The sequence below is a fragment of the Periplaneta americana genome, chromosome 14 (genome assembly GCF_040183065.1).
Source record: "Periplaneta americana isolate PAMFEO1 chromosome 14, P.americana_PAMFEO1_priV1, whole genome shotgun sequence".
NCBI classification, from domain to species: Eukaryota; Metazoa; Arthropoda; class Insecta; order Blattodea; family Blattidae; genus Periplaneta; species Periplaneta americana.
In genome coordinates, this window is record NC_091130.1 from 55,263,341 (window position 1) to 55,291,180 (window position 27,840).

The following is a 27,840-nucleotide window of genomic DNA, read 5'->3' on the forward strand; positions in this document are numbered from 1 at the left end:
CGTGTCTTAAATCTACGACACGGGAGTCCGGGCTTTACTTCCCTTCCTAAGGAAGTCAATCTAAGAAATTTTATCCCTCTCGGCCGGATTTGAACCCACAAATCTTGAATCTAGTGACTGTAAACCAGTTTTTAAGTTTTAAAGGTAGCCTACTAACACTCTCTTACAGCTCATGCATTTTGTCAAGACACTCCCCCACTCTTCCTACTGTACTTCAACCCGGAGAAAGTCTCAGGGGAATGAAACGCAGCTCGGTAATGCTATGAATGAATGTTGATGTCATAAAATGTCATAAGGTCACACACGTGGGTACACGCATCTCCATTGGCTAACTCTCAAAGGACAAACGATAACTCTGATGCACACATATTTATACTACCCTAGTTACAAAATTAGATCACGGTTAATTTCCTGGTCTTTTAGTCCCTTCATACAGGAAATAACATATGCAGGAGAGAGCATGTTTTTTAAACTGCCGTTATAACGGTAATATTATCTAGCTACTTCGCTCCAATAGATGACGCAATAGTAAGCACATTCCTTTCACGGTTAATCTCCTGGTTGGAGAACAGTAAAGAGCTTCTCACGAGATCGGATGAGTCTACTTACGAATTATAGAGGAATGCGTTAGTTTTTGCCTTGAACTCGGCAGACATACGCTCGACCTTCTCTTCTACTCCTATCCCCTCCACAGAAACGTTGTTCCCGTACTGCACATCGTGAGTGTCTTGACAAAATGCATGAGCTGTACCTCTGTCTATATGTTCTTGCCAGTGTCTTATCTACCTTAATATGGAGGTAACCGTGAATGATGTTCACAATTACACTACGAGAGGTAATTTGATTTTAGTTGTTCTGAAGTGCAGATTAAATGTTGGATAGTCGCATTATTTTGAGAATTAAGTTTTATAATAAAGTGCCTGAAAATATTAATGAGAGTTGACAATCTGAAGAGTTTCAAACGTAATATTAAAACACTTATTATGTCAAAAAATTTTAGTATAGTCTGCAAAATATTTATCTGTAACGCAGCATATTGCTAAGCGATTCTGTTTTATAGTATTTTTTTTATTTTAGTTGGTTATTTAACGACGCTGTATCAACTACTACAGTAGGTTATTTAGCGTCGATGAAATTGGTGATAGCGATATAGTGTTTGGGAAGATGAGGCCGAGGATTCGTCATAGATTACGTGGCATTCACCTTACGGTTGGGAAAAACCTCGGTAAAAACCCAATCAGGTAATCAGCCCAAGCGGGAATCGAACCTGCGTCAGAGCGCAACTTCACACCGGCAGGCAAGCGCCTTAACCGACTGAGCCATGCCGGTGGTTGTTTTATACAGGGACATCATTTTATTTTTACTTCAACTTTTATTGTACTTGAGTTTTTGAATGTACTTCACTCCCACCTCTTCTACTAGTGAAGTTCAACCGTCCTCCACACAGATCCAAGACCGCATATACAGTCATAGTAACCAGTACGTTCCAAAAATATGTTCGCGTTTTCCAGTGACGAAAGAGCTTTCAATATTGCATCATTTTCCATTTGCCTACGACGTGTCGCATTCTGGTTTCCCCCACCTGCTTCTATTCGCCTCTCTGTAAATGTTAGTGGCTGGGCTGTCTTAGCTCTTTTCCGGGAACATTAATTTCTTTTAGAATTGGACGTCTACGTAATATTATACCCATACAATTGTTTAAAATAACTTAAATAAAAGGGCCTCGTTAAGTAATTAACTGTCGCGTGATTTCCTCCCTTTCTACGACGCTGCGACATAACCACTTGGACGGACAGTAGATAGCATGTCTGAGTAATTTTATCTTTTCGGATCGGGCAGAAGTGAAGATTGAATTACAGTACGTAAGGTACTCTTTTATAGAGTAGGTACAGAATTATTTCAACAGGAGTTACTGATACGAAGTACGAACCTGTAATTGGAATTACATACAATAGTCTATAGTGCGATAATATGCACATTAGAACTGAAACCTGTATCGAAATGAACGGCCACCATTTAAAAAAAATGTGTTTAAATATCCATATTATGATTATTTTTCAATTTAACTTCATTCTCTATAGTGTACGCTAATGTGTTGTAGACAGTATAATATATACTACATAATGAATACGTCCGCATGGACAGCTCAGCTCGTGAGTAAAAACACTTATTCTTAATACAGTACTGTATTTTGATTAAACAAAAACCTAATGAAAATTATCAAACTCAAAATCGCGATATTTCCTAGTTTATGTAAATGGATGAACTACTTTTCTTCCCTCGTATACCTAGTAAAGTGATTTGTTTGTACAGGGACATCATTTTATTTTTATTTCAATTTTTATTGTACCTGAGTTTTTGAATGTACTTCACTCCCACCCCTTCTACTAAGGAAGTTCCAACTCCACACAGAACCAAGACCGCAGATAGTAAGCAGTACTGAGTTACTGAGTATAGTACGTTCCAGAAATATGTTCGCGTTTTCCAGTGACGAAAGAGCTTTCAATATTGAATCATATTTTCGCACAGGTACTGTCCGTTTGCCTACGTCGCATCCCGATTTCCCCCACCTGCTTCTGCTCGCCCCTCTGTAATAGCTGGGCTGTCTTAGCTATTTTCTGAAAACATTAATTTCTCTTAGGAATTGGAAGTTTACGTAATATTATACAGCTGTTTAATTTAACTTAAATAAAAGGGCCTCGTTAAGTAATTAACTGTCACGTGATTTCCTCCCTTTCTACAATCCTGCGGCATAACCACTTGGACGGACAGTAGATAGCATGTCTGAGTAATTTTATATTTTCGGGTCGGGCAGAAGTGAAGATTGAATTTACAGTACGTAGAGTAGGTACAGAATTATTTCAACATGAGTTACTAGTACGAAGGACGAAACTGGCAATTGGAATTAGATGCAATAGTCTATAGTGCGATAATATGCACAAAAGAACTGAAGCCTGTATCGAAATGAACGGCCACCATTTTCAAAATTGTGTTTAAATATTCATATTATGATTATTTTTCAATTTAACTTCTTTCTCTATACAGTATTGTACGCTAATGTGCTGTAGACAGTATAATATACACTGCATAATGAATATGTTCGCATGGATAACTCACTTCATGAGTAAAAACACTTATTCTTAATACAGTACTGTACTTTGATTAAAGAAAAACCTAATGAAAATTATCAAACTCAAAATCGCGATATTTCCTAGTTTACGTAAATGGATGAACTACTTTTCTTCCTTCCTATACCTAGTAGAGTAATTTGTGTTTTACGCCAGTATCATCGAACTCCAGTCTTGGAGGGGGAAGCAAGTGGTGTTTCCGGTTCTCTAAAGGTATAGACAGGTTAATATTAAAAATGTTAGTAAAAATAAAATGATGTCCCTGTATATTACGCCAGTATCATCGAACTCCAGTCGTGGAAGGAGGTAGCAAACGGTGTTTCCGGTTCTTAATCGTTGATCCAAAGGTATAGCCAGGTTAATAATATTAGAAATGCTAGTAAAAATAAAATGATGTCCCTGTAGTATGGTGTAGATGCTCGTACGTATGTATTTTTATTATGTAAATTCCTTCTTTTTGACTTAATCGATGCAAATGTATTGCTGAATGGTTGTAATAAAAATAAACGAAATTAAATTAAGTGTGGTGACTATTAGAGCACCGAAGACGGCAGAAAGGGCAGGCATATAAATGAATAGAGAATATTACAACGAATAGAAGAATTGAGAAAGAGAAATAAAATGAGATGAAAAGAACTAAAGAAGAACTATAGAGAGAATGCATGAAAAGAGGTAATAAGAGGGGGAACGAAACGAAGGGAGTGAAAACGTAGGTGGAGTAGAAGAAACTTGGAGTTATGGAAGAGAGAAAGTAGGAAAGAAACATCGAAAAATAACGAATTAATAACACAGTAAGGTAACATTCTAAACAAAAAACAGTGTAATAAGACTATAAACAAATAAGAATTAATGTTATCTCTGTTCGTGGACAAATATGGTGAAGACCACGCGGGCGAACTGATGCAGGGCCAACATAATCGTGTTTTATGTCTGGCGACTTTGGTTCCGGGATTACAATTCTGACCAATCAGAGCTTGGGTGATTGTGTGCGGTGCAATACTCGGCCAGTACGTCTGGAAGACCAACAGCAGACAGTTCACCCTGTTGTATTTTTGTAGCGGGAGAGTGGATGCATAATGCGAATCGCAAAAATGTTTACATGTCTGTCCAAAGCTAACCTAAGTTTTGAGTGGAGTATCTGGAGTTGTTTATTTGAGGTATGATATGAATACTTATCGTAGGAGTGTTAAAAATATGATCTAGTGGTTATGGATTCCGAGGCACGTGCCAATGAACTGTTGTACGCTGCAAATATCACAGGATCTGACTACTTTATTAAACTACGCAGGGCTGTGCACTGCATGGAAAGTTGAGACCAAGGTAAATGTGCTGTTTTATTGTTTTGTTTATAGGCCGCTCATATTTAATTACGTGATAAACAACCATATTTTTAAGGTAGCTACTCGCAACTTATTGTAAGATACATTACTCAAAATCGTATAGGAAGGCCTACTTTTCTTTTCCGTCGATACATTTTAAGCAAGGGATGTGTAAGAAATAGAGTGTGAAAGACCTTATACTCCTTTGCTTGCTACCTGGCTGCAGTTTATATTGTTGATTAAATGTGAAGCACAGGAACGCCATTTCATAATTTCAATTAAGAAACACGCCAAACGAATTAACTTTGCACCAAAAAGCGGATGCTCCCTGGACCAAAAATACACAAATTCAATCTTCCAACACGATTTTTTTTAAATACTTTAGTTTTAAGTTTATTTCAGCGATTTTGAAAAAGGTAAGAAGTGGTGTTCCTGTAATTCACAATTACCATATTGTTGTGTAGATAAAGTAAATCCATGGTGCTACAGCCCATGAAGGGCCAAGACCGACCAGCCGGTTGCTGGCCTCACGCCCACATGCCGAAGCAGAGTTGAACGATCATCCAACCAGAATAGAGGTTCGTGTGATTAGCACGATGATTCTCCCAGCCGTTATGACTGGTTTGCGAAACCGGATTTTCGCTACCTATCGTAGCTCCCCAAGTGCATCACGATGCTGGGTGGGCACCGGTTCCATACACTGGCCGAAATTTCATGAGACAATTTCTTTCCCCATGAGGACTCGAACCAGCGCGCATTCCGTAACGCGAGTCCTAGGCAGAATGCCTTAGACGACGACGCCACGGCGCGAGACGGTTGTGTAGATAACAGCGACAAAAAAGACAAGGGTGAACAAAATCAACATTATAAAGTCGATTTGCAAGAATTCTTTACACTATCGTTTACACATTTTAAATAAATGCAATAAAATTAGGCCTGTTTCTCAACAGAAGATGGTATATTGTACGGTTTTGAACAAATAACAAAATGTTACTTGTACAGGGACATCACTTTATTTTTACTTCAATTTTTATTGTACCTGAGTTTTTGAATGCACTTCACTCCCAGCCCTTCTACTAATGAAGTTCAACCGTTCTCCACACAGAGCAAAGACCGCATACAGTCATAGTAAACAATACGTTCCAAAAATATGTTCGCGTTTTCCAGTGACGAAAGAGCTTTTATTATTGCATCATTTTCCATTTGCCTACGTCGCATCCCGATTTTCCTCCACCTGCTTCTATTCGCCTCTCTGTAAATGCTAGTGGCTGGGCTGTCTTAGCTCTTTTCTGAGAACATTAATTTCTGTCAGGAATTGAACGTCTATGTAATATTATACCCATACAATTGTTTAAAATAACTTAAATAAAAGGGCCTCGTTAAGTAATTAACTGTCACGTGATTTCCTCCCTTTCTACGACGCTGCGACGCAACCACTTGGACGGACAGTAGATAGCATGTCTGAGTAATTTTATGTTTTCGGATCGAGCAGAAGTGAAGATTGAATTTACAGTACGTAAGGTCTCTTTTATAGAGTAGGTACAGTATTAGGTCTATTTCAACATATGTTCCTGATACAAAGTACGAACCTGGTAATTGGAATTACGTACAATAGTCTATAGTGCGATAATATGCACATTAGAACTGAAGCCTGCATCGAAATGAACGGCCACCATTTTAAAAAATGTGTTTAAATATCCATATTATGATTATTTTTCAATTTAACTTCATTCTCGATATTGTACGTTAATGTGCTGTAGACAGTGTAATATACACTGCATAATGAATACATCCGCATGGAAAGCTCAGTTCGTGAGTAAAAACACTCAAAACAAAAACCTAATGATAACTATCAAACCCAAAATCGCGATATTTCCTAGTTTACGCAAATGGATGAACTACTTTTCTTCCCTCCTATACCTAGTAAAGTGATATGTTTGTATATTACGCCAATATGATCGAACTCCAGTCGTGGAAGGGGGTAGCAAACCGTGTTTCCGGTTCTTAATCGTTGATCCAAAGGTATAGCCAGGTTAATATTAGAAATGTTAGTAAAAATAAAATTATATCCCTGTACTACATTACAATACGGAATGAATAACTTAAAATTTACTGCGTCAACTTTCGAAGCTGCTGGAGTATTGCATAATTGCCATGCTTGTGAAAAATCAACCTTTTAGAATTTAGATGAAATGTCACCAGAATCTCTTCTTCGATTTCCACCCCACACCAGCTCAATCACTAGGTCCCGTATTTTGTCCCAGGAAGCTACAAGATTAAGTATTATTGGAATTTTTAAGTCGACTACTAGCGTGCATCTAACAAGCGAAGTACTTGATTGACTGCGTACACGCGACTCTTGTTTGGTCAAGTTGGGCAGTACAAAACATGAACCACTTTAACAATATACACTAATGTTTACAATTTAACTTATTTATACTAAGAATACTAGAATACAATATTTTTATTATTTACACTATCATAAATTATGTAGGCCTACAATGATAAAACATTATTTACACTATTATCTACAGTGTATTCTAATGCAAGGTATTGTATTTATTAATAAGCCTATTTATTTTGTAAATAGTTTATAATAATGTTTGATCAATGTAAGTCTAAATTTTTATGATAATGTAAATAGTAAAAATAAATTATTCTGGTGTACATAGTGTAAAGGAACTGTCAGACATTGACTAATTTTAAAAGCCGATTGCCAAAAAGACTGATTTACGTCTCAAGAATACGATCTTTTTTCAAATATTACCTTGTAGAATATGATTTTTATTTGTAATGTATAAATTTTCCTTTATTATGTTAATATTTTTTTTGGTTCAAATTATCTTGTATAACACTAAATTGTAATTGTTTAACTGTTAGAATTACATAAAACTAATCGCATCTACATTTTACCCATTATTATTATTATTATTATTATTATTATTATTATTATTATTATTATTATTATTATTATTATTATTATTATTATTATTGTCATCATTATTATTAAAGGGTGGAAGCGGGATACTTTAGCAATCAATGTACGCAAGCATTGACTATAGCTTTTACACACTCGGTACTGGGCACACACTGCGGACATAAACAAAGGTAGTACAGTCTGATTATGATTGAAAATAAAGTACATGAATACATACCTTATACATGCAAGGTTCCGTCTTCTTCGGTTTCGTTGCGGGCATTACAATGAACAACAAAATACATCCGAAGATTTACGAACTGAAACGTCCTGCGGCGATCATCAAACAGTGTTTATATTTTGAGAACGACCGTTCAAAATCACAGGATGTCAATGGTGAATGCAAACAACACGAATGGTGTTTTATTTTCGCTGCAACTTTACGAATCCTCGGACAGAGTTCATAGTTCAAGGAAGTGTAAAATCTAAGGAAGTCCTCATTATACGTAGATTTTAGTATGAAAGGTCAGTTAATTCTAGCTGCAACTCCGGAGGCAAATTTCTTGGATTTACGAAATGAGGCGACAGAAGTTCTCTAATTTGGGTTGAATCACTTCCACCTAGCGTCTCTGAATGCTACTTTTCTTAATAAAGCAATGTTTTCACATATGAAGGACAGTATATCTATTTCTTGTTCTATACATTGCTGTTCTAATTGACTAATGAATAAACAACCTCTGCACCGTTACCCACTGTCGGTGCGTTCTGGTTAGGAAAGAGAAGTAGGCCTATCCCGTGCGCAGAGCAATCTGCCCTTCGCTGTCTTAAGCCTTCTTCGGAGAATGAGTCGGACGCTGAAAAGAATGTGTGGAAATATTTATAGACATAGCTAGACCATGTAATTGAATATGTATTTGTACACATACGTAGGCTATTGCAATTATTTTACTTTAATGGTACCGCGAGTTTATCGTTTTTGGCACAAACTCTGTTAGTTGTAGTAGGGATGGGTAAAAATAACCGGTTATTTTGATAACCGGTTATTTTCATACTGTTAACTGGTTAATTACCGGTTATTTTTGCTTGCCGGTTTAACCTAACAACCGGTTATTTTCCTTAATGTTTATTTTTATTATTTTGCACTCTATGCAATCAATTCTGTATACAAATTGTCTCGTAGGCCATTCCTAGATGGGTATGGGTTACTACTTTACTTACTTCATCTGTCCGTAGATGGCAAAATGAAATGAGATTTCGATTTAATATCAATAATCTATGCCTATCTTAATCGCCGACTTTCTCTGATTGACTTGTAATAATATCTGCGGGTATTGAAGCATTTCAAACGGCGAGAAATTTTGACGTCAATATTTATTCGTTATAGGAGAATAAATTGCCCGTCAAAATGTTACATAATCGAGATTATTATTATAAAAAGTATGCAATTTTGTTATTTTTTTATTTATCTTACTATGACTCTAATGTGAGTAAAGTAATTAACTAAATTTAATTTCATAACCTCTTATTATTTATACTCGTATTTTGATCAGGGACGTCATTGATGATCTTCAGCATGTACTGATGTTCTTTCACTTATCTTCTGGTTGGTCTACAGTTGATTGCTAATTGTTATTTGATTTCTATTGCAAATAACCTCTCAATTTGTTTTCCTGAATAATTTGCTAACTTTAAAATTTCAAATAATAATAACCGGAAAATAACCGGTTAACCGGAACCTTCTTCAGGTTAAATTAATTTTAAAATAACCGGTTAACCGATAACCGGTTATTTTCGAATAACCTCCCATCCCTAAGTCTGTTGTAGCGTCGGATCTTGGAGATCGTATTGCACTAAATTTTACCCTTCGCCGGCGTGTATTTCCATAAATAGTATTTCTTTACAATTCCGATACCAAAGAAAAGTAAGATGTGTTTACATACTTGGTTTCCAGTCGGATCATACGTATCGCAAACAAAAGACAAATTGAATGTCAACGCCAATTTCGCACCGGAATAAAGGTGGAAAGTTGATGTGAAAGTAATAGGCGGCAGGGAGGTGGGATCGCATGCCTTGCACGTAAGCACTGTTATGGTAGTATGTCTACAAGACACAGATAGGCATTCCTATGTGCAGTGGGTGTCGCTACACACATAGGCGGAGAGAGAACCGTTTCCTTGGGGGGGGGGGGCAAAGCAAAACCATAGAATCCCGATATAACGAGGTTATGGGGGATATCATTTACTTACTCCCCTTATAACTTGACTGTGGTGCAGTATATCGTAATATGATCATTTAATAAAAGTATTTTTGGGGTGCATATTTCTTACACTGTTACATCCATATCCACGATGTTTCGGACTAAGTTGTATAGAACTTCAACTGTAGGTCTACTACAAATTATAATAGGGCATAACCATAGGCAGGGATAGGGGGAGAGTATGTTGGGGCATTACTCCCCCCCAAATTTGTCTGAACTTTTTTTTTCTATTAACATTACAAAATATTGAATTCAAAAGACTTTCTTGCTTTTGTTTATGAATGGGATATTATTGATTTGTAAATGCTACCATCCTACCATCTTCCTGGAAAATGGCTGTTTTCACAAAAAAAATCTTTGGACTACGGTTATTTTATGAAAACTACTGAAAATTTCCACTCGCTTAACATGGAACAATGGTGTTTTTTTTTCACGAACACCTAATTCAGTAGATGGCCGCTACAGACTTTTAACACAGGAGTACACGCTGTTACAAAAGAAACATTACAGTGCTTCCATTCTTCAAACGAGGTATAGAAATTCTTATACATTCAAAAATTTAAAATAAATATTATAGTCCAGACACATGATATGAAGGCATTAATTCGTCAATTTAAGCACAGAAACTTAATCATAAACAAAAGCAAGAAAAGCCTTCAATATTTTCTAATGTTAATAGAAAAAAAAGAGTTGAGACAAGTTTGGGGGGGACAGTGTCTCCCCCCCCCCATAACTCCACATTTGAAATGTTGGCATACCGGTACATCGCAAACGAGTTCTAGTAGCTACTACTCGAGCATGAACACCACTGAAAACCGGAATGCACAAGACACACGAGTCAGCCACACGTGTACGGTAGGGGTGGGGGTGGCATACGGAGTTTTTTTGTCGGTATACGACTAAGGAGCAAGACGACATTAATGGAATCCAGTGTACTAGAAAAGGTTATTTCAGCATTTTCCTTGCATTTAAAATACATTTTTGTGTCATACGTTTTTATTAACTGTTAAACTTTTTAAAATTACAAGTTCTTTACAGCATTTTCCAATGTTCGAACTCTCAAAAGGGTTTCGACCTGGTGTGAAAGGTAGCGATGTGTGTTGGCTGTGCGCTACTGCTGGTTATTATATGCGTCGACGGCCATGCGCTTTGTTTATAGATTTTGTTATAACCTCGGCTGTTGTTTCGCACTGCACTTCAACCCCTTTCTCACTTAACGTAACGCAATGAAGGACCGTGCTTTGTTACACGTGGCGGGTTATGGCTCACAATTGTCAGAGCAAAGTGATAGTGCTCTTAATGTTGCGCACTGTAATTGCATCATTAACATGGTTGGTGTTGATGGCTGACATGTTACGATCGCCGTAATGGCTTCATTATATACAGTTTTCATCATGGATGTTTAAATGCATGTCGATGTAATTGGGCGAATAGGGAGATTTAATTGAGCTTCTAAAGGGATTTGTCGCCTAGCCTGCCACTTCGGTTTAGTACAATGTTCGAAGAGTCTGTCGTGAGACACAATCATTGTAGAAGCCACCGTCTACTTTATTACGGAAGACCGGGAAATATGGCCTCGAATAAAAGTCACCACCACTTCAGTTTAATGCAATGTCTCAAGCTCTTGTCATAACAAGTGACCGTCGTAAGGTACATTCATTATTGAAGCTATAGTCTGTCTTATTAAACAGCTGGAAAGTAGGGTCTCATATAAGCGTGACCGCCACTCCAATGTCTCAAGCCCCATCATATTGCAACCACCGGCACCTTAAGAAATCATTGTTGATATCATAGGCTGCTTTCAGGGTTGCCAACTCAATTTATTTCAAGCTAGATTCAGTTTATTTGGATAGCTGGTAGCAGTGACGTAGCCAGGAATTTAAGATTGGGGAGCCAAGTTTTCGGAACATCACTTGGCAAATTTACCCATAACTTACATGAAACATACAGTGTTACTATAAATGATCTTTCAGATTACAAACTTGAATAACTATCATTAGAAGACACTTAGAAACATGATATTGGGATCAATGGAAAGAGAAACTAAAATATGTTTTGTTATCCATTCGGTTAAATCACATGTGCTACTCTTAAATCGGCAAAAATTAGAAAACATGAAATTGGTATCAACAGAAACAAACTCCAACAATTTTTTAAAATTTTCACTGGAAAACATGAAACAGAAAGAGAAACATTTGGTTCACAACCGTAAGTAAGTCACATGTGCCCAATGTGAGCTCCTTGTGTCACACGACACACATCAAGTCTGTAGTCAATTTCCTGTTGTAGCATTGGACCATCCACCAGTGCAATGACCTCTGTGAGCGGAAACGAAGATCCTAAATGGTAGGTGGTAATGGTGGCCGATACACTTGTTGTTTTATAAAACCCCACAGAAAAAATCACAAGGAGTGAGATCGGGGGAACGTGGAAGCCAATGCAAACATTCTAAATCTTCACGGCCAGCACGTCCAATCCATATTCTTGGAAGTCGTGTATTCAGTTCGTTTCTGACATTTAAGTGGTAATGGGGTGATGCCCCATCCTGGTGAAAAATGAGACCTTCGATGTCCTGTTCAAGTTATGGAAGGAGCCATAACTGTAACATGTCTAGGTACGAATTATCTGTGACTCGATAAAAAAGAAAGTGCTATACACCTTTTCACGGCTTATAGCACTGGGATATGTGAAAATCTAGCACACAAAATGCCCTCCTGTCTTCGTTTGCAGCCATTTTTCTGTTATATCATCTCCTAGCAACGAAATTAATAAATATGCGACAGGTTCACCAACATAACAAACATATTTGAGTTTCTCTTTCCATTGATACCGATATCATGTTTCTAAGTGTCTCCTCACGATAGTTATTCAAGTTTATAATCGGAAAGAACATTTATAGTAACACTGTATTTAAAAGACGATAATGAGTATTGTTTAATAATATGGAATTTAAAATCAAAGTATGTAATTATGAAAACTTTGTAACTAATTCAACACAGTGGCGTAGCCAGACTAATTATTTTGAGTGGGCCAGATATGCAGGGCTTAAAAAAGTACCTGACCCATCTTCTGACTGCCTCTGCCGTCAACTCGCTTAAAACTCATTCTCGGAAGTCTTATTTAATAACATGCAAAATTATGATAAACAATTATGCAAGGCATACATATACAAACGCTTCATAAGGTGAACTGGAGCTGTCGAGATTTCCTAGGAACGAATCTGTCGATCGCTGATGATGGGTCCTGCAACAAATCCCAACTTTTCTCTCTCTCTCGATGGATAGAATTGCTAGATTACAAAGCCTTGTGGTTGATATGATTATCGAATTTTTCTTCGTTTCAGAGCTTTGAAAAGTTTTATATCTTTACCATAATGAAGGACGAACATTTACTAATATCCATTTTTGGAGACTGAGGTGCTTCCGATAATGAATTGGCAAGAGCAAGAATATCGTCTAAACGTAGGATACGAAATAAAATAAGGTGTCACATTTTTCTAGCTGATGTAACAATTCAGTAGCCTCCACGGCTTCCTTTTTATCGCTGCCAGACAAATTTTTAGACCCAATCCAACACAGTTAAATTGGCTCTTGAAGAAATGAACGCATTTTTAACTTCTTACCTTAATGCTATCGGCTGTAACTATTGCTTTGGATCCATGGTTTAGTTTTAATGTTGAGTATTTTCCATTAAAAAACGCAAAAATTCGCATATTTTTTTGGGTGGGCTTGGGCCCACCCGCTGGCTACGCCACTGATTCAACAGTTCATAGCATAAATACTTGTCAAAAATGACTTTCATGCTCCATCGGTATATCTATCGTGCTATCAAAAAGGAGTGTGTTATATGGCAATACGAATTTTTAATACCCTCCCTGTTGATATAAAAAATCAAACTCAAAACATATGATTATTTAGGACCAAATTAAAGAAGTATCTAATTTCTCACTCCTTCTATTCTGTAGGTGAATTTATGACATTCCACAACACTTCATGAATATTTATGTCTTGTTATTAAGTATTGGTACTAAAACTTTGTGCTAGGTTTCTAACCTCAGGGCGAATTACTGCGAATTGACAGACATAACACAGTCCGTTCAATAATTGCTAACAGATTAAGGGAACATGGTGAATATGAAGTATATGAGGAAGCTCAATGTCTTTCTACGGAAGGATCTACACGGAGTGCTGACATCATAATAATTGACCGAGATAAAAAAAAAACTGGTCTCATTCTTGACCCCACTGTAAGGTTCAAAATTAATGAAAATCAACCAAAGCAGGTACATGAAGAGAAACGCTCTATTTACCTTCCATGCTGTGATGATCTCAAATGATATTATTTATTATTTATTTATTTATTTATTTATTTATTTAACCTGGTAGAAATAAGGCCATCAGGCCTTCTCTTCCCCTGTACCAGGGGTCTTCCCCTCTACCAGGGGAGCTGAGCTCCGTCATAAATATAATATTCAAGATTGGAATGTCATTGGACGTACGTTTTGTGCGCGAGGAACAATTCCCAAATTTACATTGGAGATCCTCAGAAAATTAAAGGTTCCTGAAAAGACTCTTCAGACAATTGCATCAACCATTTTAAAATCTTCATTGAACATCATCAATCACCATCTCTATTCATTTTTCTAATATTCAATGTATATTATTTATTTTCAATAAATTTTTATCGTTTTGATAGCTACCACATCTTGTCGCAAAATATTCTTTTTTAAAAATTTCATTATGTATTTTTTAACATTAATTTACATTTTCTTTTTTGTTCATTTGAATTGATTAGGATGCCGATATTTTAAATCCAAGATTTGGACGGCTATCATTTCGAGCATGTATGTAAAACTCTTCTCTATATATTTCAACTAGATTGTGACTATAATTAAGACTTTGAAGTACTATTAAGATGAAGCGATGTACGAATACCATGGAATATAAATAAATATAATACAAGAAATGTGTAATAATCTTCGAAAAATTGAAGTGTGCGGAAGAAAATAATGAAGAGATACAGATATATTCTTTGATTATTTTCATGGCTATCTATTTCGCATCAAAGTGTTTCCTTAAAGCAGTAGGTATTAAAAAGTGCTAATAAGGTCGCTAGGAGTTATTTTATGGAGAATATTCTGGTTCTCATTATGGCACAATCAGCCACTTTGATTCACATATATAGTAACCTAACCGGTCCGGTATGAGGAAATCACAGCGAAAGCAATTTAAATGCTATTCGCAATTTTACAAATGGGATTGACCGAGAAGAAATATCTCTCGCTGGTTAAATTATACTTCTGATAACTGACAATCCATTACACTCTACATGGAACTTTAATGGTTCAACACAGAGATGCTACAGTAATAAAAGATAAAATACGGTTACCGAAGTAAATAACATCCCTCACTTAATTTAAAACTTGTTCGATTTACATTCTGGTACAGGCATATTTATTAGATTGCGGTTGAAGTGGTTTCCGAAACAAGGGACAGAGGCTGAATTGAATGCAAGGCACGGTGAACCAATTGCTGAATATTACACACGCGTACGAGTACATAATTCCTGTAATCCCTGGATTGAGACTGCATGACGTGACTACTGATCAGAGATCGAATGGAGATTGCTAGGAAATCAGATGTCCACGCCATAATATAGCTTATGAAACAGTCGAAAACTTAGGCTTGTGACATTTTGAGACTAAGGTCCGTATTCAAGATCGTCGAAAACTTAAGCGCGTAATATTTTGAGACTAAGGGCCGTATTCAAGATCGTCGAAAACTTAAGCACGTAATATTTTGAGACTAAGGACCGTATTCAAGATCGTCGAAAACTTAAGCACGTAATATTTTGAGACTAAGGGCCGTATTCAAGATCGTCGAAAACTTATGCTCGTGACATTTTGAGACTAAGGACCGTATTCAAGATCGTCGAAAACTTAAGCACGTAATATTTTGAGACTAAGGGCTGTATTCAAGATCGTCGAAAACTTAAGCACATAATATTTTGAGACTAAGGGCCGTATTCAAAATCTTCACTTCAAGTCAGAAGGCTATATAAAGTGCCGTGTCCATATTGTGTGTATATATATATATATATATATATATATATATATATATATATATATATATATATATATATATATTTGTGTGTGTGTGCGTGCGTGCGTGCATGCACTGCAATTGGATATATACCCGGTGGCAGTGATATTAATATAAACTAAAATAATAATAAATTTGTATTAACAAAATCCGCCCTAAATAAGGATTCGATAGATCGGCCTACTAATCAATTCATAAAGAATAATCATTAAAAACAATTATGTGACAATTTGAAAGAAGAAAAACATTAAAATAAATATTATACATTTATTAATTTGTCATACAGAATAATATCTGTATTATTGACAATTAATATTTGAGGAGAAAAATTCGCTCCGGCGCCGGGGATCGAACCCGGGTCCTTGGTTCTACGTACGAAGCACTCTGACCACTGAGCTATGCCGAATTCAATTCACAGCTGCATAGCATAGCTGCAGTGCATATGTCTGTACAGATTACTGTGCAATTAACTGCGGAATCCCGGCCAAACAAGTCACTCAGCTGAGTGCGCTTCTAATATAATGGCAGTTGACATTGGACATATACGTCAACATATATACCTAACTTGGAGTCAGGCCACAAAGGAAAACATTGAAAGGAGGAAGGTTCGATCCGGTGCTGTGGATTGAATTCGGTGTAGCTCAGTGTTCAGAGCGCTTGGTATGTAGAACCAAGAACCCAGGTTCGATCCCCGGCGCCGGAGCGAATTTTTCTCCTCAAATATTAATTATTAAAATAAATGATAAGAAAACATAGGAAATCATTTACAATAAAAGTTTCTTGGGTACAAATGATTACTAATTATAGCTAAGGATGATTTTAACACACGAGATCCTATGGCATCAATCGTTGCATCAGAAATTTTAAATTGCTTAAGTTGATTTAAAGTTTCTCGTGGGATCGTGCCACGGGCACCGAACATGAGCCCAAAAATTGTCCAATGTGTGATGTGGTATTGTGCTCCGAGATGCTGACAACAAGGCTCATAGATGATGTGTTTTTCACGACACACCTCTTGTGGCTGTTGCTCATGCATCTCGAAACGGATTGAGGGATCAAGAATGACACCCTTATCCTTCTGCCGATCAATTATGATGATATCAGCACATCTAGTAGAGCCATCAGAAGAGACGCAACCAACCTCCTCATAAACCTCATAGGAAGCATTCTGACGGATTGAAGCTGCGATGAGAGAACGAACCGTATTATGTCTGTTGATTCGGAGCAATTCTCCATGACGGCAGAAACCCAAGACGTGAGGAAGCGTTTCTTGCTCGTCGCATCTTCTGAAACGGGTTGAGTCAAGAGTTCTACCAGGGAGAGTACGTACAGGTATTGTATTACAGTTCATTTTAATGGCTTGCGTCCACTGACTGCTCGAAAGTCCCTTTTTGGTTGAGATCCACGAGTTACCTTTCTTCCAGTGAGATCAGAAAACAACTCCCAAACCTTTACTTTTCAATTTGCTCCACTGATGAAATTACAATAATTACAACAATAAGTTACAATAATAAAATTACAGCAATAAAATAACATGGATAAAACAAACGTAAAATTAAATTTAACTATAAATAAATGCAATAAACCTAGGACTGTAAAGACTATGCTATAATAACGCCTACTATAAGCAAAAGTAAATCTAACTAACAAGTAAACCTATTTCTATTAAACCCAACTATTGCCAACTTATGTAATTATTATAAGTCGCCTTTGTTAATGACATAACACAACTTACAAGGGAACCGTCTCTGGTTGTGTAGTCTGAATTTAATGAAAATTCATATTTAAGCAAATTTTCGTTCGTTAAGAAACGCGGCAATAGTCCGTTTCGCTTTTTCTTCGTTTACGAAATATGAGTCCAAAATCAGTGCAGCTTATGCCGCTTCTTGCGCGACACCGTATCACAGTTCCCGCATTAATACTCTAGTCTATTTTCTTTTCTCTTAACTCAAATTAATAGATGTCCTACTGAAATTCAAATTCAATTTTAATTTAAAATATGTATTAACTTTGTCACTTACCTTAGATATGATAGCGGAATTCGAAATGAAGTGTTCGGAACAAAGAGCCATTGAACAGTACAAATTCTATAGACTAGTTTTTTTCACATTCCTCTGTAACGCACACACTGTTTCCAATATGCAACATTGTTGCAAGAACGTTATCAAACTTTCTCGCATGTTTCTCTGTCACATATCCACATCTTTGCCACGCGTATATTAGCATGTCTTTGAGGACAGGTGAATGAAACTGTTGATACACAACAGAATTAAATGCCATTATGACACCCCTATCGTGGAAGGGTTTGGAATGTTTTCACAGATAATATTATGTATGAAATTCTCTTCTAGCCTTCGAATTACAATTTTATATTGCCTAAAAAACACACATCCAAGGTTTGCACAAATCTTGTAGTTTTTGGAGGGATAATTTGTATTCTGATTATCTTACCATGTAATAGTAATATGCGTTACAAGAGCGGTATGTTGAAGTTTTCATGTTCGAGGAAAAGTATGAAAAAGCGAAACGTAGTTGAGCTTTTTTAATTTCCGAGAATTGAAAGAAAACATACCGCTCGTGTATCGTACATTATTTTGTGCGAAGATCGTTTATTACATACCTGAAAGAGGAATTTCTAATTAGTTGCAATGAAATCTCCATCTTGGTTTCTGTTCAATGACGGTAAATTTGCAAAACAAAAATATCTATCTTCAACATTGTTGCTTTAAAATGTTTTCTGTGTTTACTATACTCCAGTAGGCCGTGATATACGTCTCTTCCCCCCCCCCCCAGTCTATAAATGCGAACTTAAAACAAACGGTAAGGTTATGTAATGATTTATTTTTCATTTTAATATTTTAACAATATTATTTATATAACATATTGCAGTAATAACATCGGCAAGTTTAATTTTTCCGGTCAAGGAGATGGTTAGAATGGAAAATATACAGTAACTCTAGTGGAGTTGTAGAGTTTACTTAATTTTTGCAAATATTTAAAAACAATAATTAACAGTGCAATTTAGGTGAAATTGCAGTGGAAGTTTCCAATTTATAATTATTACTATATTGAACGTCTCTAAAAATAATATGTTAAAAGCCTAAAGCAGTAAAATCAATAGTGTCACTTAAGCGGTAAGAAGAGAGAAATTGTTATGTGTGTTAGGTTTGCAATACTGAATGTGGAATTTTAGACTTTCCGCGGGTTGGTTTTGTGCGGAAACCAAGCATATACCCACGATCTCGCACAAAGTATTGTTTACTCCTTCAAAAGTAAATATAGTGTCATCTATCTGAACACTCCAGGAATCCAAATGTAGTAATGTGTCTTTCTTAACTTCCGGGAGAAATATATCTCTTAACCATCTTCTCACGTGACTTTTCTGTCAGTTTAGCGGAACTACTTGCATTGACCACGACATTAAGTGGCTTATAATTGTCTACACGTTGTTTTACTTTAGGCCCAATTTCCCCTTTCGATTCTTGAAAGCATAATATGTACATTCGTGTTTCTAGACTTTCATCTGCATACCTATGGGTTTGGACGGTGTACGAATGAGTGAAAGATGCCATGGATTGCACTGCTACTGTATTAATGTGAGTAAAGAGGAAAGAAATAGACTAGAGCATTAATGGGAGAGCTGAGTACGGTGTCGCGGTGCTATGAGGATCCGAGTGCGCGCAAGAAGTGATACAAGTAGCAACGATTTTCAAGTCAGTATATTTCGTAAACGATGAAAAAGCGAAACGAACGACTATCACCATGTTTCTTAACGAACGAAATTTATTAATATTAGAGGATAAAAATTCGCTCCTGCTCCGGGGATCGAACCCGGGTCCTTGGTTCTACGTACCAAGCGCTCTCAACATTGAGCTACGCCGAAGTTCAATCCACAGCACCGGATCGAACCCCTCTCCTCCAGTGTTTTCCCCTTTGTGGCCTGACTCCAAGTTGGGCATGTATGTTGACATTTTTTTATATTAACCCCTTCAGGTCTGGTGTACATTATAGTGTACATTGTTTCTTTTTTTCTTTTTTTGGAATGTCTTCGATACTTTTAAATATTTTGAAACATTCAGTGTGATAGAAATTGAGAATATTATTTTTGAAAATTTCTATACCTGAATTAAAAATAAAATTTAAAATTTTGGGGCCCCAGGGGTCAAAATTGTCCCAAAATTTTGATTTTCTGTGAAGACTTTATTCGGGAATTTTGGATCCCCAGAATGATTATGTGACTAGTTTTTTTACAATTTCTTTTAAAATATAAATTCAGGTCTGAAGGGGTTAAGTAAACTGCCATTATACAAGGAGCGCACTCAGTTGAGTGATTTGGTGGCCGTGATTCCACAGTAATATGCACAGTAAACTACAGTTATGCGTACCGTTGCTCGAATCTATGTAAAATTATTTTTCGATCCTACAGAATACATCTGTTATGGTAACAATTAATATTAGAGGGGAAAACTTCTCACGCCTTCTATTCTGTAGGTGAATTCATGACATTCAACTACGCTTCATGAATATTTCTGTGTTTTATTAAGTATCGATACTAAAACTTTGTGTTATACTAATAGACTATATTGTAAAATCTTCAACTAGACTGTGACTATAATTGAGCCTTTATAGTAACATTAAGATTTTTTTTTCGTTTGACATGCTCCATATTCTAGCTGTGAAGCAATGTGCGATTACCATGGAATGTAAATAAATAAAATACAATACATCTTTGCTTCTGATCTCTTCAAATGTAATTCGGTAACTAAATTTATTTAGTGCACTAGTACATAATGCTTTCGGATTATAGATTTCCAGAGTCACGTTTTGGTAGAGGATACCAAGATACGAGTGTTATACATAAAAAGGAAACCCAAGAGGCCCCAGTAGGCAGTGGAAATAGATTTGTTTTGTCACATGTGGGTGCCACATTTCCTGCCATTATTAAGTGAGAAACATTTCGGTAGCCACGATTAGTTATTTTAAACGACTTGGTCTGACAGATTGCAGCTGGTTGTCGCGAAGTGGATATTGTGATTTTATTTTCAGCATCGGTATGTAGCAAGTAAACATGATAAAACTTCCAGTTTCATACACAGAATTAAGGAAATAATTTTCTCTTAATATATGCTTTGTAGATAATTATATGAAAAATTGGATACTTTAAAGTAGAAGGGTGCAAAGTGCCAAAATGAAACATTTGAGATAAGATAAAAAAATGTAGCTATAAGAATAATTGTACACATATTTGTGTCATGTTTTTTTTACTGATAGAAAGTAGCAATAGTACAGTGTTTACTCATTAATAATAGTGGTATGTAAAAATATTATTTCTCCATATTTGATTACATAACACAGATTGTGAAAAGGGTTAAGTAATGGGTACAGTTGCAGTAGAATGGCGCAAAGTCCAGTACCTATTTTTCCCTATTCTGGAGCAATTTTTACTCACGTATCTGCCTGTAGAACTGCCTATTCTCCTCATTTGGAAGATAGGAAGTCATTGCTAGTAAATCCCCCTTCTTTTCTTCAGTAATTTGCCTATTTTATGCTTTAACTTGAAACAATGCTGACTGCACATCTTTCATATGTTTTTTCCTTTTTAAGCACTTTAATGGTATGTACTGCTTCATTATCATGGGACTGTTTCACAGAAACACTACCTGCTTTACTAACATCATACTGAATGCAACATGCCTTAGAAATATTCAAGTTCTTGATGGAAATTAGTTGATCAGCAACATCTTGCATATTAAGGAAATATGACTCTAGCATTGAAACGGTTTGAAATGGTTTTACAACTTTAGAATCTTGTACGATTTTAAGCAGGTCACTAGGAATGAAGGCTTTTGTCACGTATTGTCGTTTTTCAATCAAAGCGAAATCAGAATCACATTGCAAGAAACTGTGGCAGTTGAGAAGGAAACGTTGTTCTATGTGCTCAAATAAACCAATGGTAACTAAAAAGAGACACATGAAAACCATTACACGATTTTTGTTTTCAGCTGCACAGTTATCAGTTTCTTCTTGTTTGTTATGTCCATATTCATCAGTTTTAGTACACACGAGGCAATCTCATTGGCACCTCTACACGCGATGTTTTCATCCCACATACACTTGTAAGACTGCATTGTATTACATGCACAAACTCCAAAGTTATAACGTGAAAGCTGACATCTGTAAAACATTTCGCTGTGTGTAAGTTTGGGCACAAACATGACCTGTTGAAGATCCATTGCATTTTATGATGCAGCTCAATAGGGCGCTTACCTTCTGAAACTGCATGGTGCTGGCAACGTAACATCTAAATATCTCGCTTAAGAAACACAAGTGGATGTAGCCTCTTTAATACATCATCCTCCTAGGCACATTGCACTTTTCTGCATAATTTCGTTTTCTATGATTTTGGCACTTTGCACCTTTCTACTTTAAAGTATCCAATTTTTCTTAAAGATAATCGTGAAGAAATTGTTGATTTTTCTGCTACGTGGCCATAAGTTCATAAAAGTTTATTCTGCAGCCTACTTTATTTCTTCTGAAGTAGCCATTAATTAATTGATAGCTCCTGCCCAAGGGCAGGTATTTCACTGCAAACCTATCATTCTCTATTATTGGGATATTTGATCTCTCCTGTCAAATGAACCAGTACTAGAAATCTCAAGTATCCTGTGTCTGATCAAGTACAGTAGTCAGAGTGTGCAGTTAGCTGCTTTGGCAAACATGAGATACACTTAACACTTAAGGGCCACGAACCCCGTCCTTCTAGAGACATCCGTCTCCTCTTCTTCTTACAGAAGATCAAAGCTATTGATATTACATCCTGTAACATAATCTGACTTCCTATGTACAGTACGATTATTTAGTCCGACAATGTGTGCCTAGGTCAGGCGAGTCCATTAAGTTACCCCAAGTTCAGGTTAGTCTGTCGCCTGCAGTCAGAGCGATCGGATATCACGCATACGGTATAGCGTTCTGTTTACAGTACAGTTGCGTTTCTTTACCGACCGCTCGCCCTCCGGAACTTTCCCCACTACTCCTATTACTTCCCCTCTTTCGCGTCGCTAAGCTGTCAGGACTAAATAATCGGTCTGTACAATTACAGTAGAAATCTTTAAATTGTAAGTACTTTTCAAGAAAACATACGAATATTTCATTTTATTGTCGTTGTCATTATAATCATCATAATCATCATCATCATTATCATAATAATCGTCATTCAAGTCAGTCGTATGGATTAGCCTGGCGTAACGAGCCCGGCAGAGTTTGGTCTTATCCTGATGATGGAACCTGTATGTAGTTCCGAAACGTTGGAAATGTTAAGTTTCTAGACCCGATAGGTTACCCAAAATCCTCTTCTAAGAACAGACACTGTGAATGCCTAAGAACTCTTATGTCGTCATTCAAGGTTTAAACCATTGTTGGCTCCTTTCGATTTCATACTAGGTATATATTTTTTTAAACCCTCCAATACTCGCGCGGCATACATTTGTAATCCACTGCTGTTTATTATATCGTCACATCTACACTTCCAGTGCTAATAGAGTGCAATTTTCAGTACCTTCCTGTTACAGTTTAACTTTACGTCTGGAATGTTTGGAAGTAATTGTGACTCTTTTCTGTGTAGTAACGTATATATTTTAAAATTGGATTACAATTGTAATCCGCGCGAGTACTGACGCAAGTGTTTTTAACAGATGGGAAACAACAGTATAGGCCTAATTTTCGATTTCCTCATTTGTAATTTGATTTATTCCTATAAGCCGTTCATAAGCATCTATACACGTAGGCTACTGTATTTCCTCTTGCTGCAGTGGTTATTTTATTCTGTAATATAAACGGTTATGTGAACATATTTTGTAATAAAAACAATAACTTCTGAAATAAGACAGACATGTACTTGAATACTTGAACGCAATAGTGATTTAAATTTTAGGAATAGGAAATTGTGATTCTAGAGTGTACCTTATAATAACTAACAATTAAGATACTATAATAATAATAATAATAATAATAATAATAATAATAATAATAATAATAATAATAATAATAACAAAGAGTCTTTAATTGCATTGTTTGCATCGTAAGACTTATTAGGCATATATTTAATTGATATCACTGATTTAAATATTAAATTTCAAATGTAAGTACCCTGTTATATCACACACCTTTTAATATAATCAGTACAGTAATTTTACTATTATGTATATGTTGTATAATTATATATTCATATGCGTAAAAATTGTTTATTAAAAAAAAAGAGAGATGGATTACATTATGTCATCCGTGCTAGTACTGAAGTGTGAAGTTATATTGAAATTTAAAAATAACACAGCAAATATGTCAGGACTTAGGTTAAGCTATTTTTTGGAAGAATTTTTGTACGTATTTACTGCTGTTTTTGAAATGCAAGCCTTCTTTTTTAATACTTGTGTGTACGACTTTTCAAGGGGAATTTCGACCTCATTATTTTGGAAGGTTCCCACGTTGACTTTAATTAGCAATTAATTATTTGTAAAGAAAATAACTTTTAATAATAACATCACATTTATTTTTTACTCATTAAAACAAATCTGAGAGCTAGAGAGAGAATGTTAAAGTAAAAAAAAAGAAATGTATTCTTTGAGTTATTCTTATCAATTCAAGTTTAATGAAATAATCCTGTTATGTCAAATGTTACTTTAGTTTCCATCAGCTTCCTAGCAATATTACAGGCTTTTTAAATTTAGTGTTATGACAATATGGTTCAATTTGTTTACACAGATGTTCCTTCTGTTACAGAAAAGTGCTTGCTTCATCGTAATTCCAGCCAACTAATAAGGTATGTGAATAGTAAATTAAATTATCATGGTAAAGTAGCTTCTTGAACATAAATAGAAATTTGACATCTTTAGAATATTTAGTATCTATGGGCCATATTCATAGACATTCTTAGCGCGGGCTTTCGGTGGATGGTCAGCGAACTAACGTTTTTCGTATTCATAAACCAGTGTTAGCGATATGATATGCATCCTGTACAAGTAACCAGTCGATAGCCGGGGCTAGTTTAGCACGCTCTTAGCGTGGGCTAGCGAAATGTCTATGCATAGCACCCTATGTTTTTAGTGAATTGAAATGAATTTTGACTTTTTCTATAATGATTTTTAGAGTCATATAATTACAAATAGGCTATGTTTTAAAGAATTAATGAAGGAAAAATTAACGAGAAAAAAAAGAGTACATGACGGATGAATTACGTTAGGAGCTTGAAGATCTTGTGCGTATTCGAGTCAACCACATGGGTACATTTTTGCTATCTCCAGAATTTAATTTTGAGGTGGTAAAGAAATTTTCGGTAAAATGAGTCTAACGTCTTCTCATTTAGAAAGAGCTTTTATAAATATACAACTCGAACCTCCAACCTTTACTTCATGTCCGGAGGTAGTTATGCTAAAACCTATTATATTTCTTTTTTGAACTCGAATCTTGTGACAAGTATGGTGCGAATTACTAAATTGAATATACAGGGCTTTCATTTCAAAACTGGATGGGGCTTTAACAAATATCATCTTGGTGCTGGATATCAAAGTATTCACGTCAGGAAAACTTTCCCTTATGATTTTCGCTACTTTATGAAGTCCAACACAATACACGTAATATGAATGAGTTGGGAGAAAAACTTTCGTTGCTGAAGCAGCTTTCAACATGTAAGTTTTGCAGCATCTGAGAGCAGAACCCGAAATTTGTGTTCACTACATCCTTCTGGCGACAGTACTTTCAGAGCTTCGTACACAAAGCGAGCAAGATCTACAAGCAATTAAGTATGGTTTTCCTCTCTTATCTTCACATAGTTTGCCTACAAGAAAATTTTCCACAGGGGTCTGTAGTTTCGTCTACTACACCATACGCGAGAGTCCTTTAAATTTCTTTAATTGCTGAGAGGTAACAGCTGTTCAGATAATTTTTTCTCAGAGTAGATTCGTCAAGAATGGCACAATTCCAATATTTTTCCAAGAAACTACAGAACTTATGGTTACTGAGCGAATTCCATGGTATGTTTTCTCCTATAAGTGCGGGTTACTTCCATTATTAACTTTTCCTGCAACTGTGACTGATTGGTAACTCCTCACCCCACTTTTCACAAACACTCTGCTTCTAACTGTAAATAGGAATGTTAGTCCCCAGTAAAACGCCGTGATTTTGTCAATAGTGCTCAGAGAGGCTCCTCACGGGTGCCTCTGTAGTAAGGACTTCATTATTTTGTCACCAATGTATTTAAATATTAATTTTAAAATTAAAAATTAAGAAATACATATATTATAGCTCAATGCATGGAAAAGATTAGGGTGGATGAGGGTAATTGTAAACAGGGGGTAGCTGTAAACGAATGCTGTGAGAAATACAAAACTGTCAATATAAAAATTTTAATTCGCGGGAATATTTAAATTAACATGTTGGCTAAACTACAAAGCAGTTTGGCGCCAAGTAGAAGTTGTGAAAGAATGTTTTGTAAGAGTCTACAAAAAAAAAAAAGTTGAGAAAGAATTTTGCTTCACCTTCATTTTTGGCATTCTAAGTAAACGTACAGTGCTATTTTTTAAGAATATGTTGTTTTTATGAGTAATGCATAGTAGTTAACATTTATTACGATGGCTTTGAGATCTCCCATAACCTCAGTTCATTAAATTATGACGTGTTTACATTTTCCCCATAGTTTTAATTGCTTGGGGTAATTGTAAACGTGTTTTACTATGGTTACATTTCGTACTTTTCAGTAATCAAAGAGACCCCCACCCAACTACACTGTAGAGGATTTAGAGAGGGTTGTCACAGATGTGAAAAATAGTAACTACAGTTATCGTGAAGCTCAGGAGAGGTACTGAGTTTCTATATCGTCATATATCATAGATTAAAGGGACGAAATGTACCAGTGACCAAAATTGGAGTTGGAAGGAGTACAGCTCTTCTTCTGAAACAGAACAAAAAATGTTCATTGTCTGATAGCCCGTGCGAAAATTGGTGTTTACAATTACCCTCTCTCATAGGGGTAAATGTAAACAGGTGGGGTAAATGTAAATTAGCAATTAAAAGATGAAAAAAGTCAACTTTATTATTTTAAACCCATTTTCAGGGGGAAAAAAGATCTAAAAATAAAACATTGTTTCTTTGTCATGCTTACCGTTACTGAAGGTTGTGTAATGTTGAAATATATTTGAAATCAGTGGGAAGTGTTTACAATTACCCTGGTCTACCCTAAATATGCAGCAACATCGGAAATATGCAGTTATATGCACTATAAAACTTCACATACAAAAACAAAAGAATATGAAACATATTGCAAAATTAATTCCATATCACAAGTAAAAACAAACTAAATATGCATTTGCATATAAATCCGATGTCTAGTATTGTCCAAAACAATAAGACTGTACTGTATTTAATAGTTGAGTTAGCAATTTTTTTATTCTTGTGTTGTATTTATTTTTAAAACGACAACAAACATTTAGATTTATTCCACATTTCACACGAATTATTCGACCCAATAAAGCGTAAAATACAAGTATAACATCTTAGACAAACGTGGGTACATGGGGATAAATCTTCTCTGATATCTGAATATTGCAAGGAGATCTGCAGATTTATGAATTTTGCAATATGATTTCGCAGTTTGTTGACAGAAAAGTGGACTGGCATTTCCCATGCTTTCTCATGCAGCTGTTACGTCGATCACAATATCCTATCGCCTTGAAAAAAAAAAAATGTCAGCACATTCTGAGATATACAAATTTCATGTTAGGAAAAGCCTTGGCACCGTCTAAGATTGGATTCCAGCGAGGCGTAAAGTGGTTTATAAGCAAGAAGGCGAGTTGAATATATTTGGAATTTGCGAGTTGTGTAACATACAGTAACCGCATATTCTCCGCAAATTGTTCCTCTACAAAGAAGCTACGTCTTATACTTGAAATTCGCACTAGACAAAGAACTAAAAAGAAAGATTACAATATGTCTTTCTTCTGTGTAATTTACAGACGAAACTTGAAGGCACAAGCACCATCGACAAAACAACAACATATGCGACAAATATTTCTTGAAAGAAAATAAAGAAAACATATACAAATAAAATATTATAACTTTGTATAGAAAT

The 27,840-nt window shown here is 35.9% G+C and overlaps 1 protein-coding gene across 4 annotated transcripts in view; it reads left to right on the plus strand.

The window, feature by feature from the left end:
* Nucleotides 1-27,840, plus strand: part of Ac76E (adenylate cyclase type 2 Ac76E) — a 1,046,273-nt gene that overhangs the window by 47,769 nt on the left and 970,664 nt on the right. For 2 of the 4 annotated variants that reach the window (XR_011335836.1, XM_069845293.1), the window contains exon 2: nt 24,498-24,537. The gene's annotated coding sequence lies outside the window, so the exon portion shown is untranslated. The other 2 variants (XM_069845295.1, XM_069845294.1) reach the window with 2 other exon arrangements.